General features: G+C 45.9%; 1 long non-coding RNA gene across 4 annotated transcripts in view; it reads right to left on the bottom strand.

The window, feature by feature from the left end:
- Positions 1-5,766: 5,766 nt before the first annotated feature.
- The window catches only part of LOC131508964 (uncharacterized), a 75,604-nt gene continuing 65,548 nt past the window's right edge, over positions 5,767-15,822 (bottom strand). For 3 of the 4 annotated variants that reach the window (XR_009260236.1, XR_009260234.1, XR_009260233.1), the window contains one exon: positions 11,067-11,945. This is a non-coding gene — a long non-coding RNA (uncharacterized LOC131508964). Of the gene's footprint in view, positions 5,875-11,066; positions 11,946-15,822 lie in introns of those variants that run through there. The other variant, XR_009260235.1, reaches the window with a different exon arrangement.

Raw genomic sequence — 15,822 nt, 5'->3', positions numbered from 1 at the left:
ATGGAGTGACCAAAAGAATTTCTTTCTTTCTTTTTTTTTTTAAGTTTACTTATTTATTTTGAGAGAGAGAGCGCGCGTGCGAGGGAGTGCACAGGGGAGGGGCAGAGAAAGGGAGAGAGAGAGAGAATCCCAAGCAGTCTCTGCACTGTCAGCAAGGAGCCCAAAGTGGGGCTCAAATCCACGAACCGCGAGAGCTGAAATCAAGAGTCTGATGCTTAACCGACTGAGCCACCCAGGCACCCCCTCTCCCCCCAAGGAATTTCTCTTAAATGTCCTGTGTTTTTTTGGTGTGATCCAAGGTGAAGGTTGGTGGTTGTTCAAAACGTAATCAGGAGTTTGTGTTTTATATCTGGTTTTATAGGTTTTATACCTTGTTTTTGAGCAGAATGTTGAAAGTAAGGGAACATTCTTTGACAGACTATTGGACTCCAGTGTAGCCTTGATAATGTCAAGTGAGTCAGGTCCCCTGAGCAAGGACAAAACTATGAGAGAGAAGAAAGTGAATCCCAGGACCGCTTTTTGGTCCTGGGAGGCAAGGACACCTGTGGTGGTGGCCCTTGGAAATTCCCGACACCATTTCCTTGGGGTCCCGGCCCCTCCTGCCTCAGGATGACAATGACAGTGACCCTCCTGTGGACTGCTGTTCCCCAGGGAAGTCTACTCTCTCTTAATGTGGTCCTGCTCAGCACGCAACAGCCCGCTTGTCTCCCTCGGGTGGGGCCCTCGGTCCCCTGTCCCGTCAAGGCCAGCCTGCTCCGTCAGGATGCTGCCCTGTCACCACAGGTGTCCCGCTCACAGGCCCCCAGCCCTTGAGGTGCCAAAGCCGCACTGCGGTCCGTGGTGGGAGATGAGCTTGGAGCCCCCCGCCCCTCCCCACCATGAACCTGGGCACCATGCCGACCCGGAGATGGGGGGCTGCACCCCAGCACTGGGCACAGCGGCTGGCACCTAGTGGATGCTTGATGGCTTTGACGAAAGTGAATTGAGAGCAGCAGACACAGCTGTGCTTCATCACCTGTGTGCCACCCCTTCTTTCACCAGGTGGGCAGAAAAGGACGGGAAGGGAGAGCCTGGAGGGCTGAAGGGCAAGGGCGGCGGGGGGGGGGGGAGCGGACGCACACCAAGCTTGCCGCGCGGCCTTGAAAATCGTCAACAGTTACGATTAAGCAGCTTTTCTTCTGCAGGCAGAGCAGCAGAATCAGATCGAATAGAAGTTTAGAATGAAATTCGATTATCTGAAGGCTGGCAGGGAGGGAGGGGGGGGCGGGCGCAGGAAGGAGGCCAGTGACTGTCATGGAAAAGCCCCAACGCCCAGACACCTGTAGTTCTAGGTTCGCACAGGGTGGGAATTATTTGCAAAGGGGTCAAGGGTGCTGACCTCTTCAAAGGGGGACCGTGGTGCGAAGGGCTCCCCTTTATTTCATTTAAGTTGAGAGTTTCCTTAATTGAACACAGATATTTGGCAAAGAAAATGTTTGGTCATTACCAAAAGTGTTGGGGAGCACCACATTTCTGAGACACCCCCCCCCCCCCAATCAGCGGATTTTGCTATTGCCAGGTGACTTCGAGACCGACACTCCTTGACAACGAGGGGTCAGAGCACAGGCGATAGCGATGTCCTGTTGCCCTGCCTCTGCCATTTGTCCTGGCCTGGCCTTCGCCAGCAATCGTGCTATAGCTGCTGAGGCTCCCTCTGACCTCTGGCCGTGTTGCCCCAGCTCTGGAGTTAACGCTATTGGGGTGGCAGGGTTTGGGGGGAATACACCAACAGCCACGGGCCTCCAGCATCCAGGTATGGAGTCATCTTGTTCCTCCTAAAGCCAGAACGGTCCCCCAACTCTTCCTGCAGCCAGCCTGCGAGAGGGCGACTGCTGACTTCCTATTTAATATCTCAGTGCCCCCATCTCGCGGTCCGTGAGTTCGAGCCCCGCGTCGGGCTCTGGGCTGATGGCTCAGAGCCTGGAGCCTGCTTCTGATTCTGTGTCTCCCACTCTCTCTGACCCTCCCCCGTTCATGCTCTGTCTCTCTCTGTCTCAAAAATAAATAAACTTAATAAAAAAATTTTTTTTAATATCGCAGTGCCCTCTGAGGACCCTGGGGACACTGTCCTGGGGCCCTGCCACTCTTTCCAGCCCTCCTACCCCCAGACACTGGACCATATATTCTTCTCTCCTTTAGCCTCTTAATACACTATCTAAGAGTGTGATTCCTTTTTTTTTTTAATGTTTATTTATTTTTGAGAGAGACAGAGACAGAGCGTGAGTGAAGGAGGGGCAGAGAGAGAGGGAGACACAGAATCCGAAGCAGGCTCCAGGCTCTGAGCTGTCAGCACAGAGCCTGACGTGGGGCTCGAACTCACAGACCATGAGATCATGACCTGAGCCGAAGTCAGATGCTTAAGTGACTGAGCCACTCAGGCACCCCTACTTTGACTTTTAATAGGTACATTCAAAATATTTACATCTATTATAATAAAGATATGTTTTATCAAATATCTGTTATCTAAACCTTATTTTCCTTGTTGTCGTGCTTCCCTGACTTTTTCCAGATTGAAAATGTTTCCTTTATCCCTGATGGTTTCTCTTTCTATCGGCTTGGATGCTCTACAATCCATCCATTCAATGAATATTGGCTTAAAGAGCAAAGGGATTCCATGCACAGTCAGCATCCCTGGATACGTTTCACCTGCCTTTTATTTGACGAGAAAGTGAGATTTTGCATGCCTGGGTAGCTATTTGGCTTGAGGCACATTCTCAGATGGTCCTATTTGAATGGGAAGTTTGCCAACTACTGTGGTCAAATGGGATGTCCTGACTTGTGCTTGGATGCTCCCTCCTTCACCTTTTATCCCAAATTTCTCCTCCGGGAACTTTCCACTATCAGCCTCCCTGGGTAATGGCAGCTGTATACAAAGAAGAAACAGGAGACCAAGTTCCAGGGGGTAAGTAGATCCCCCAGGTCCCGAGGAAGATGGCAAATAATAGATAGAAAGTAAACAGCAGCAAGACATCACCATTGGTTACCTAAAAAAAGTAATATTTCAGGTTACGTAGCCTACTTCTGTGAAGACATTCACCGGCCTCATTCATTCATTCGCTCATTCATTCATGAAGGGCGGACTGAACACCTCCTATGTATCAGGTTCTCTCTCAGGCAATGGGGTGATGGCGGTGAATGAAATTCCTTCCACACGGGGTTGACGTTTTGTGATGAGAGAGGGAAATCCACAAGTAAACAAACATTAATTCAGATTATAATACCCTGATAGGAGAAATACACTGACTGTGAGGTAGAGAGTCATTGTGGGTTTCAGGTGGAGGGAAACGCAAGTGCAAATGTCCTGGGGCAGGAACGAACCGGGAATTTTGAGAAATAGCAAGCGAGCCTGACACACAATAAGCAAAAGGAGAGGGGCCCAAGAGGAAGTCAAGAGAGGCAGTGAAGGGACAGAGAACAGAGGCCTTGAAGGCTCCATCCTGAAGTCTGTGTTTTGCTGTAAAGTGCAGTGGGAACTCATTGATGGATTTTGAAGCAGGGGGATCATGCCCCATTTTAATTGTGGGAAGTCTACAGTTTAGAGAATGGTTTGTAGCAGTGGTTCTCGGTCTCTGGCGTGTGTCAGAACCACCGGGGGGGGGGGGCTGTGAAAACAGACTGCTGGGCCCCACGTCCAGTGTTTTTGAATCAGCGGGTCTGGGATAGGGCCCCAGAGTGTGCATCTCTAGCAAGCCCCTGGGTGCTATGGTCTGAACTGTGTCCCTTCCAAATTCATACGTAGAAGCCGCGACCTCCAGAGTGATGGCAGTGGGACATGGGGCCTTTGGGAAGCAATTAGGCTTTGAAGAAGTCCTAAGGGTGGGGTCCTCAGGGTAGGATCAGTGCCCTCATCAGGGACACCAGAGAGCTTGCCCTCTCTCACTTTCTCTGCCACGTAAGGACGAAGTGAGAAGACAGGTATCTACACACCCGGAAGCGAGCCTTACCAGAACCCAGGCGTGTTGGCACCCCTGATCTTGGACTCCCAGCCTCCACAGCTGGGAGAAACAATTTCTGTTGTTGAAGCCACCCAGTCTGTGATGTTTTGTTATGGCGGCCCGGGCTAAGACATCAGGTACCGGGCGGGGGTCCACCCTCTGAGAACCACTGCTCTGGAGGGACACAGAGCACAGGGACCAGGTAGGAGCTCTTTCAGGGTTTGGGGTGAAACGGACATGTGATCCAGTGCACATGGAAAGGATATGGAAAGGGAACCAGCCAGCTGATCTGTAAAAAGCATTTCCAGTCACAGAAACGAGAAAAGTTCATATATTTCCCAACTAAATTTTATTCTAAAGTTTACAAAGAAATTCTTCCCACCTGTCTAAACATGCTTCTATGTTTTTCTTTTAAGTATTTAAACATCACACATTAGGGGTGCCTGGGTGGTTCAGTTGGTTAAGCGTTCGACTTTGGCTCAGGTCATGATCTTGCAGTTTGTGAGTTCGAGCCCCACATCGGGCTCTCTGCTGACAGCACAGAACCCGCTTTGGATCCTCTGTCTCCTTCTCTCTCTGCCCCTCCCCCACTAGCACGCTCTCTCTCTCTCTCTCTCTCTCCCTCAAAAATAAATAAACATTAAAAAAGATAAAAATAAAATGAAAGTCACAAATTAAAAGTTTCAGATAAAGGGGTGAAACAGAGAACTGAACGCTTTCTTGGACATAGGTGACAATTCTCATGCCAACATCACGGCCATATAGAACATCCCTGCTTTTGCCTTCCTTTTTTGTGACAACTAATTAGGCATCCATCCACACACAAAAATGCCTCTGTGGAGGGTGTGGGGTCCAGCACTATATGCCAGGGGATCCAAGAGGCCTCTCACCCACCTGTGCATCTGGGAGCAGGCAGACAGACCTCAGCTCTAGCTGTCGGGCCATCAGAGCTGGCAAACCTGACCTCTCTTGGCCGTGGCCAAGGAGAAACTTGGAGGATGCTGACTTGGGCAAATACCCACGGATAAAAGAGAATTTGTACAAGTCCAGCCTTCCCGAGGGAAGATTCCAGCACGCCACTGGAGCGAGAAAGGAAAAAAAAAGCATACGCAGTGGAGAGGGTAAGAGGCTCTTTGCCAGTACTGTCTCTTCCCAAGACAACACGGTGTGGGGCTGAGCTAGCCCCAGCTGTGCAGGAAGGTGCTGGAGACCGCTATTTCTCCCCAGTAGCACCCAGGGTCCTGATGGGGTCCTCCGTGCCTAGACAGAAGCAGATGGGGGAAGGGGCAGATAATACCAAAGGGCTGATCGCACTCAGGACTCCAGCAGGAAGCCTGCCCGCAAGCTTCTGGGAGAATCTCACCTGAGGATCACGCCTTCGGCCCCAGTCGCCCCCAAGGCCCCACGCACTACACACACATCCCCACTCAGCAGCTGTGTGTGCTCCCAAGTGTGGGGGCCAAGGCGAGTCCAGTAAAAGGGGTGCTTTCAGAGAAACAGACCAGGATCCGTGGGCAAGGACAAAACCACAAATTTGAGCTATAGTACCACCTTCTGAAAAAGGAAGGAGGTTTCCAGTGGCCAGCTGCTGAGTGTAAGAACCAGAGAAGACATAAAAGCCTCAGGGCGCTGCCACGGGAGGGAGCAAGAGGCGTGGAACAGGGGGACCCATCCAGAGTCAGAGAGAGAACCCCAGATGGAACAGTCTATACCCTGTCTGGAGGCAACTGGGAAAGATCTGAGGAGGTGCCTGCTGCCTCAAATGCGAAAGCAGCCGCACAAAACTGTAAGCAGCGGGAAGCATCAAGGCAGCGTGTTCTCATCAACAGCCCAAGGCACGGAATCTTGCGGTCTAGCTGACAAAGGATCAAAATGAGCTCTTTTGAGGAAATCCTACGAGCTACAAGAAAACAGAAAGATAACGCAGTGGTAGCAGGAAAAAAAAAAATACAAACCAAAAGAGAAATGTAACTAAGAAATATAAATCATAAGAGAAGAACCGAACAGAAATTCTGGAACTGAAGAATTCAGCAAAGGAAATACAAAATGCCTTAGGGAGCACCTGCTCCAGGGTAGATCAGGTGGAAGACAGAAAAAGTTATCCAGAGGACAGGAACTTTGAAATAACCCAGTCAAGGAGCACAGAGGAAAAAGAATAAAAAAGAATGAAGAAAGCTTACATGATATAAGGGACCCAGTAAAATGTACAGATGGGATAACTGGGTTTCCAGAAGGAGAAGAGAGGGAGAAGGGGGCAGAAAGTGAATTTAAAGAAATAATAGCTGAGAAGCTCCTTATTACTCCTATCATACAGGTAACCCAGGTCTCTGCAACTTTTTTGAAAGTTAATTAATTAATTAATGTATTAGAGAGAGAGAGGGGGAACGCACACTAGTGGGGGAGGGGCAGAGAGAAGGACAGACAGAATCCCAGGCAGTCTCTGAGCCATCAGCGTGGAGCCCAATGCAGGGCTTGAACTCATGAAGTTCAACCTGAGCCGAGATCAAGAGCTGGACACTTAACTGACTGAGCCACCCAGGTGCCCCTAGGGCTCTGTAACTTAACTCAGGTTAAGGGGAGAAAAGGGCAATCAACCACGATAAGACATGGAGGCAACTTAAATGCATATTAATTACTAAGTGAAAGAAGTCAATCTGAAAAGACGACATACTACATGATTCCTACCATATGACGCTCTGGAAAAGGCAAACTGTGGAGACAATAAGGAGATCAGTGGTTGCCGGGGTGTGGGGAGGAGCGGGAGGGATGACTCCGTGGCACACAGAGGACTTTTAGGGCAGTGAAAATACATGTGACATTTTAATGATTGACACACGTCATTATGGGTTTGTCCAAACCCATAGAATGTACAACACAAAGAGGGAAGCCTAATGTAAATCATGGCCTTTTGTTAATAATAACGCATCAGGGACGCCTGGGTGGCTCAGTTGGTTAAGCATCTGACTTCGGCTCAGGTCGTGACCTCATGGTTCACGAGTTTCAGCCCCGCATGGGGCTCTGTGCTGACAGCTCAGAGCCTGGAGCCTGCTTTGGAGTCTGGGTCTCCCTCTCTCTCTCTCCCCCTGCCCCACTTGCGTTCTGTCCCTCTTTCTCAAAAAAATGAATAAACATTTAAAAAATTAAAAAAAAATAATAATGCATCGATATTTTCTGTAAACCTAATACCACGCAAACAATTAAAGCCTATTAATGAATAAAAGAGGAGAAGGCTGAGAAGTCATAGGAGAAGACTGGGGCTATCATCACATCTGGAAACGGGCCTGCAGGGCCCATCTACTCATGGAAGCCCAGTGGGTACAGCATCTACAACCTGTGAAACTTTCAGAGAGCCACAGAAGTGTTTTAATCTCTTTCAAACTCAGAAGAAAAACCTGCACATATTAATGAATACACAATGATAAGTTCAGTCTGTATACCAATGCAGTCATAAATTACACTTTCAAAAACGTTTATGGAAGAAGGAGTTCATGAAGGCAAAAGTGGCTAGGGCCTCAAGCGTCAAAATGCCGCCCCTTCCGAATGGGTGAGACCTAACACCCGGTGAACTTGGGTGTGGGCTTGCTCCAAGGTGGGGTTGAGTTGGAAAGGACCTAGAGGGTAGATACAGAGCTGCTACGTTAAGAAGAGAGGAGGACTCGGGCAAGTTGTTCCAGATGGAGCCTGGGCAATCAGACTGCTGTTGGAAAAGAATTAAACAGCAAATTAAAAACTGCAAGACAGGAGCTATACTGGGATGGGGGTGGGGGTAGCCAGAATCTTTTCTAATTTGAATAAGAAGATGGGCTCAGAGGCATCGGGGACCAGGGACACAGGGAACAGCTAGTCAGGGGGGCTGGGTTCTTGTAGGCAGGGACCACATGAGAGAGAAGAGTCTCGTTCTCAGGCTGTGGGGACCCCAGAGGGAGAGACTCCGTCCTGGCTGGGTAGAGACTGAACAGGCCTGGGAGTCACTTCTGGTGTTTGTGTCTCACAAAGAAGCAGTCAGAAAGGCTTTCCTGGCAGAAAGCCCGTGTGTGCTCTTTATCCCTTACTGATAAGAAGCTATGGCCTTGACTTAGCCCCAGTGATAAGCAATCCAACAACAGAATGTTTTCTTGAGTTACAACATTTTATAAAAATAATATGCAGCCTCATGGGTATCTTTGGGTGAATGTGTGTTCACATTTCTGGTGGGTATTTACATGGGCGCGGAAGGTTAAGAGTTTGTAAAAATCTTGAATTAAACAGTCCCCGTTCTTGTACCAAAGCTTTCAAAACTAGTAATGCTTGAGAGGAGTGCGTCTTACACAGAAGCCCTCACTGAAAGCAAAAACCCATCGTTGCCTTTGGTGTCTGCATTTCATCAGTTTCAAAATATCTTGGATTGAGAAATATTATCGCGCGTAGATTGACTTCTTTGCATTATGGCCTAATGCAGTAGTCCTACAGCTCCGGCGTAAGAATCACCTCGGTGCAGGGTTTGGGGGCGGTTTGTGAACAGGATAGACTCCCAAAGACCACTCCCCCCATCCCCAACCAATTCCGGTTTAGTAGATGCAGAAATCTGCCTTGTAAACAGGTATCTGAGCTGGGTTGGGTGTCTGCTTATGGTAGACGGTACTATAAGAAACATCTACATGGTGCTTAGGACATACTCTCTAGTCTAGAGACGAGTTTCTCGACCTTGGAGCTATGGAATCCCCAGGGAGCTTTTTTACAAGGCCAGTGTCTTATCCTCGGACTCCGCAATTCCACTCCCATGTAAATACCCACCAGAAATGTGAATATACATTCACCAAAAAATCCGTAGGAGAATGTATAAAGGAACACTGCTTCATAATAGCCCCACGCTGGAAAGATCCCTAAGGCTTGCTCATCAATAGTTGACTAAAAATATTATAGTCTTTTCATACAGTGGAATGCTATACATTCCTACAGCAGTAGGAATTAAAAAAAAAAAACAAAAAAAACTACAACTGCGTTCAGGAACACGGATGGGCCTTACAAGACTACTCCTCCGCGAAAGGAGCCAGACACGAAAGAATGCTCGATGTATGGTTCCATGAAAACTTTGAAATAAAGCTCAAAACCAGGCACAACTGCTCGGTGGTGTTAGCAGTCAGGAGACTGAGTTTTCTTAAGGGTCTGGGGAGTGACCAGGAAGGGGCATGAGGGGGCTCCTCTGTCTGGAGTGTTGGGTTTCTCCTTCCAGGTGTGGTTAGGAGGGAGAGCTCCCTGAAATTCATCAACCTATGCCTGGGTTCTGAGCCCTCGTCTGGGTGTATGTTACGCTTTAACAAAACATCAGCTTGAGACTAAAAAAGAAAAAAAAAGTCAGCATTTGGACCCTAGCCCAGTCCAAATAAATTTGAATCTCTTGTGTGAGTGTGAGTGGGGGTAGGTTAGGAGGTCCCCAGCTAACACAGTCAACAGTTTCCCTGCGATGCTGATGTGCAGCTAAGGCTGGGAACCACTGCTCTAGAAAACGCCTAGTCTGCTCCATCACAGCTCTTTCCCTGATTGGTTATGGGACGTTGAGGTGATCAGCTGCCTCACTTTGCCCCGGACTGACCTGAACAATTTATCTAACCCCTCTGAGCTTCCTCATCTCCAATGTAAGATTAATGATGTCTACTGAGAAAAGTTACTTTGGATGTTAAAATGGGTACATCGCAAGAAAGCACTTAGCATGACACCTGACGTCACCCTTTTCATCCCTCCTTCCCCAGTGTGTTTCCTCTTCTGCCCTGTCTCACAGACTGATCCTTGTGCCTCACACTCCCTCAGGGGACCCTCTGCTCTTTGGACTGTCTTCCTCCTTGAGAACAAAGGGTGGCTTCATGTGTATCAAAACGTAGATTGCCAGCAGGATGTGGTGGTGAATGCACAGCATGGAGCTCCAGGTAGAGCACGGCTGCTAGAAGTTACGTGCTTCGTGTGTGTAACAGGACGCTTTCAGTCGGTTAAAAACACATGCACATTTGGGGCGCCTGGGTGGCTCAGTCCGCTGAACGTCCGACTTCGGCTCAGGTCATGTTTTTGCAGTTTGTGAGTTCGAGACCCGCGTCAGGCTCTGTGCTGACAGCTCAGGGCCTGGAGGCTGCTTGGGATTCTCGCTCTCTGCCCCTCCCCCGCTTGTGCTCTGTCTCCCTCACTCTCAAAAATAAATAAACATTTAAAAAAACACAGGCATGCTTAACACCAATCAACATTATGAAAGAATGCGCTGAACATGTTAGGATGATGGTCTGAGCATGAGAAGTGAAGGATAATACAGGATAAATACATAAATCCACGCATCAGAGAGAAAGGGCTCCGTATGAAGTGATAATGGACATATGCCATGAGTCAGTTCGTGCACCTGACCCCAAATAAATACATGAATGAATAAATATAGAAATTGATATTTAGACTTTTTTTTTTTTTTTTTTAGAGAGAGAGAGAGTGTGTGCACATGCAAGCGGGGGTGGGAGGAGAGGGGCAGAGAGAGGGAGAGAGAGAATCTCAAGCAGGGTCCAAGCTTAGTGCAGAATTTGACTTGTGGCTTGATCTCATCACCCTAAGATCATGACCTGAGCCAAAATCAAAGAGTCGGATGCTCAACTGTCTGAGCCACCCAAGCACCCTGAGAAATGTCTATTTTTGAAGGAAACAAAGATAAAAGCTCAGGAATCTGATGTATATTCTTTCGCCCTCTACTTCAGGGACCTCATTCCTGAGGACCCTCTCTCATGAGAACATGGTTTTCTGGGCAGCAGAAGTGAAGCTTCAAAGCCTTCTCCTGTTCTGGTTGTCTTTCCCCCAAATGTTCTTTTCTCTTACACTCTAGATGCCTCACTTTCCCTGAATTACGAGTTTGATATATTATCAGTTTGGAGACTCAGATTGCTGGCCAAAAACCATTGTGAGTCATCAATCCACAACTTTCTCAGCGAAAATAGAATAATCAATGCATGCCTTCTGGAGCGAGGTGCATTGAAATCGGCAGAATAATCAGATTAGACAGTTCTGCCTCAGCATGTCTGGGCTTAATACTGAGATCGCTCCGATCTATAGTAAACACGTTTTCGTTGAGATGAAACTCACATAGACTTGACCATTTTAAAGCATACAGTTTAATGGCATTTGGTCCATTCACCATGTTATGCAACCATCACCTCCAGCTAGTTGCAGACACTTTCACTACCCCAACAGGAAGTCCCCAAACCGTCATTTTGCCTTTTCCTCAGACCCTGCTAACCTGCTCTGTCTCTGGGGATTTACTTCTGGATATTCCACACAAACGGAACTGTACATAATTTTCCTTTTGTGATTGGCTTATTTCACTTAGTACAACGTTTTCAATGTCTCTTGTACCATACATCAAAATGTTCTTCCTTTTCAAGGCTGAATAATATTCCATTGCACGCATACACCACCTTTTGTCTATTCATTCATCCCTTGATGAGCACTGAAGTTGTTTCTACCTCTCTGCTACTGGGAGCTTGGGTGCACGATGCTACGGTTTTTATGAAGTGTATGGGAGAATGTCTACAAAAGGCAACCCCCAAGTTTCCTGATGATGGTGATGCTACCTGCCTTCAAGTAGTGAAATGTCAGCTGGTGTGGGGAACCTGCAGAAGATCTTGCCCCGCTTTGTGACAGGGTGCAAGGGTGGCCAGTGGGCTTCCACGACCCATTTCAAATGAACTCATTTGGAGAAAAGTGGGTGACGGGTGATGGTCACAAAAAGATGCCCGGCTACGGATGGGATGACTGGCAGTTGGACAAGAGGCCGACGAGGGCTCTCTCCGAACCACGTGGGGCATGTTCATCTTGGCGACAGTAGGAAGTATTTCCTCGACAATAAGCTCAAATGTTAAGAAGAAATCAAGGGTGATCCCAAGGACTGTTGAGGACAGTTGAAAGAATTTTGTTGAAAAGTTCGAAGATTCTGTCTTCTCTCTCTCTCGCTGTTCCTTCATCATCCTCCTACCAAAAGAGCAACCCCAACAACAACAAATCTCTATAATAAAATGACTGGAATAAAACATGGAAGCAAGAGTGAAAGGCTTGTCCATATACCAGGAATAGTCACTGGAAACGGGAACAAGACAGGATCCTCTTTCACCACCGTGACAAAAGATGACAAGTACCTAGTGGTAAGCTTAACACACCCTGTGTCACAACTATATGAGGGAAACTGTTATGTGAGGACATAAAACAATACTTCAGTAAATAAAAAGGCATATTCTGTTTCTTGTTAGGAAGGCTAGATGTTAAAAACCCCAAATCTACTAAAATTATAACACAGTCGCATCTAAAATCTCAGTACATTCTTTTGAAACTTGACAAAAATGGTGTTAAAATGTAGCCACAAGAATGAACATGAGAGAATATGTCTAAAAGTATTCTAAGGGAGTGTGATTGGGCTTTTTGCATACTCTAAATGCTATCGCTGAAACAGAGTGGTTGAGGTACAAGAAGATAAAAGGATTAATGGGTAGAGAGTTCATAGTCATCCTGGTATATGTAGGAACTTAAAGTATAAAGTGCTGGGTTTTGCCTACCAAAATGGTAAAAAAAAAAAAAATTTTAATATGAAATTTATTGTCAAATTGGTTTCCGTACAACACCCACTGCTCATCCCAAAAGGTGCCCTCCTCAGTACCCCTCACCCACCCTTCCCTCCCTCCCACCCCCCATCAACCTTCAGTTTGTTTTTAAGAGTCTCTTATGGTTTGGCTCCCTCCCTCTCTAATTTTTTTTTCCTTCCCTTCCCCCATGGTCTTCTGTTAAGTTTCTCAGGATCCACATAGGAGTGAAAACATGTGGTATCTGTCTTTCTCTGTAGGACTTATTTCACTTAGCATGACACTCTCCAGTTCCAGCCACGTTGCTACAAAGGGCCATATTTCATTCTTTCTCATTGCCAAGTAGTATTCTGTTGTGTATATAAACCACAATTTCTTTATCCATTCATCAGCTGATGGACAATTAGTCTCTCTCTCTAATCTGGCTACTGTTGAAAGTGCTGCTATAAACATTGGGGCACAAGTGCCCCTAGGCATCAGCACCCCTGTATCCCTTGGGTAAATTCCTAGCAGTGCTAATGCTGGGTCATAGGGTAGATCTACTTTTAATTTTTTGAGGAACCTCCACACTGTTTTCCAGAGTGGCTGCACCAGTTTGCATTCCCACCAACAGTGCAAGAGGGTTCCCATTTCTCCACATCCTCTCCAGCATCTATAGTCTCCTGATTTGTTCATTTTAGCCACTCTGACTGGCATGAGGTGGTACCTGAGTGTGGTTTTGATTTGTATTTCCCTGATGAGGAGCGACATTGAGCATCTTTTCATGTGCCTGTTGGCCATCTGGATGTCTTCTTTAGAGAAGTGTCTAATCATGTTTTCTGCCCATTTCTTCATGGATATTTGGTTTTTGGGTGTGGAGTTTGGTGAGTTCTTTATAGATTTTAGATACTAGCTCTTTGCCCGATGTGTCATTTGCAAATATCTTTTCCCATTCCGTCGGTTGCCTTTTAGTTTTGTTGATTGTTTCCTTTGCAGTGCAGAAGCTTTTTATCTTCATGAGGTCCCGATAGTTCATTTTTGCTTTTAATTCCCATTGCTTTTGGGGATGTGTCAAGTAAGAAATTGCTGCGGCTGAGGTCAGAGAGGTTTTTTCCTGCTTTCTCCTCTAGGGTTTTGATGGTTTCCTGTCTCACATTCAGGTCCTTTATCCATTTTGAGTTTACTTTTGTGAATGATGTAAGAAAGTGGTCTAGTTTCATCCTTCTGCATGTTGCTGTCCAGTTCTCCCAGCACCATTTGTTAAAGAGACTGTCTTTTTTCCATTGGATATTCTTTCCTGCTTTGTCAAAGATTAGTTGGCCATACGTTTGTGGGTCCACTTCTGGAGTCTCTATTCTATTCCATTGGTCTGTGTGTCTGTTTTTGTGCCAATACCATGCTGTCTTGGTGATTACAGCTTTGTAGTAGAGGCTAAAGTCTGGGATTGTGATGCTTCCTGCTTTGGTCTTCTTCTTCAAAATTGCTTTGGCTATTCTGGGTCTTTTTTGGTTCCATACACATTTTAGGATGGCTTCTTCTAGCTTCAAGAAGAATGCTGGTGCAATTTTGATTGGGATTGCATTGAATGTGTAGATAGCTTTGGGTAGTATTGACATTTTAACAATATTTATTCTTCCAATCCATGAGCACGGAATGTTTTTCCATTTCTTTATATCTTCTTCAATGTCCTTCATAAGCTTTCTATAGTTTTCAGCATACAGATGTTTTACATCTTTGGTTAGGTTTATTCCTAGGTATTTTATGATTCTTGGTGCAATTGCGAATGGGATCAGTTTCTTTATTTGTCTTTCTGTTGCTTCCTTATTAGTGTATAAGAATGCAACTGATTTCTGTACATTGATTTTGTATCCTGCGAATTTGCTAAGTTCATGTATCAGTTCTAGCAGACTTCTGGTGGAGTCTATCGGATTTTCCATGTATAATATCATGTCATCTGCAAAACGTGAAAGCTTGACTTCATCTTTGCCAATTTTGATGCCTTTGATTTCCTTTTGTTGTCTGATTGCTGATGCTAGCACTTCCAACACTATGTTAAACAACAGTGGTGAGAGTGGACATCCCTGTCGTGTTCCTGATCTCAGGGGAAAGCTCTCAGTTTTTCCCCATTGAGGATGATGTTAGCTGTGGGCTTTTCATAAATGGCTTTTATGATGTTTAAGTATGTTCCTTCTATCCCGACTTTCTCGAGGGTTTTTATTAAGCGAGGATGCTGAATTTTGTCAAATGCTTTTTCTGCATCGATTGACAGGATCATATGGTTCTTATCTTTTCTTTTATTAATGTGATGTATCACATTGATTGATTTGCGAATGCTGAACCAGCCCTGCAGCCCAGGAATGAATCCCACTTGATCATGGTGAATAATTCTTTTTATATGCTGTTGAATTCAATTTGCTAGTGTCTTATTGAGAATTTTTGCATCCATATTAATCAGGGATATTGGCCTGTAGTTTTCTTAAAAAAATTGTTTTTAAATTTATTTAAATTCAGGTTGGTTAACATATGGTGTAGTAATGGTTTCGAGAGTAGAACCCAGTGATTCATAACTTATGTACAATACCCAGTGCTCATCCCAACAAGTGCCCTCCTTAATGCCCATCACCCATTTAGCCCACTCCCCACTCACCTGCCCTCCAGCAACCCTCAGTTTGTTCTCTGGATTTCAGAATCTTTTATGGTTTGCCTCCCTCTTTCTTTTTAATCTTATTTTTCTTTCCCTGCCCCTCTGTTCATCTGTTTTGGTTTTTAAATTCCACAGATGAGTGAAATCATATGATATTTGTCTTTCTCTGCCTTATTTTGCTTTAGCATAACACACTCTAGTTCCATCCATGTTGTTACAAATGGCAAGATTTCACTCTTTTTGAACACCAAGTAATAGTCCATTGTGTGTGTGTGTGTGTGTGTGTGTGTACACATATATACATATGTATATATATTATATCTTCTTTATCCAGTCATCAGTCGATGGACATTCGGGCTTTCCATCATTGTTCACAGTGCTCTATAAACACTGTAGTGCATGTGCTCCTTTAAATCAACACTTTTGTATCCTTTGTATAAATACCTAGTAGTGCAATTGCTGGGCCCTAGAAGACCTGTTTGTAACCTTTGATCACTTGACCTTTACCCCTTTGTTTCTCAATTTTCTCCTCTGAAAATGAAACTAATAATTGTATCTGCCTTATAGCACTGTGACAATTGAATTGGGGAATGCCTATAGGCCATATAGCACAGTGTCTAATTATAAACAAAGAGACAAGTGCATGGCTCTG

The sequence above is a fragment of the Neofelis nebulosa genome, chromosome 4, assembly GCF_028018385.1.
Source record: "Neofelis nebulosa isolate mNeoNeb1 chromosome 4, mNeoNeb1.pri, whole genome shotgun sequence".
Classification (NCBI taxonomy): Eukaryota; Metazoa; Chordata; class Mammalia; order Carnivora; family Felidae; genus Neofelis; species Neofelis nebulosa.
The sequence above is the reverse complement of the archived record's forward strand: the minus strand, read 5'-3'. Positions and strand labels throughout refer to the sequence as shown.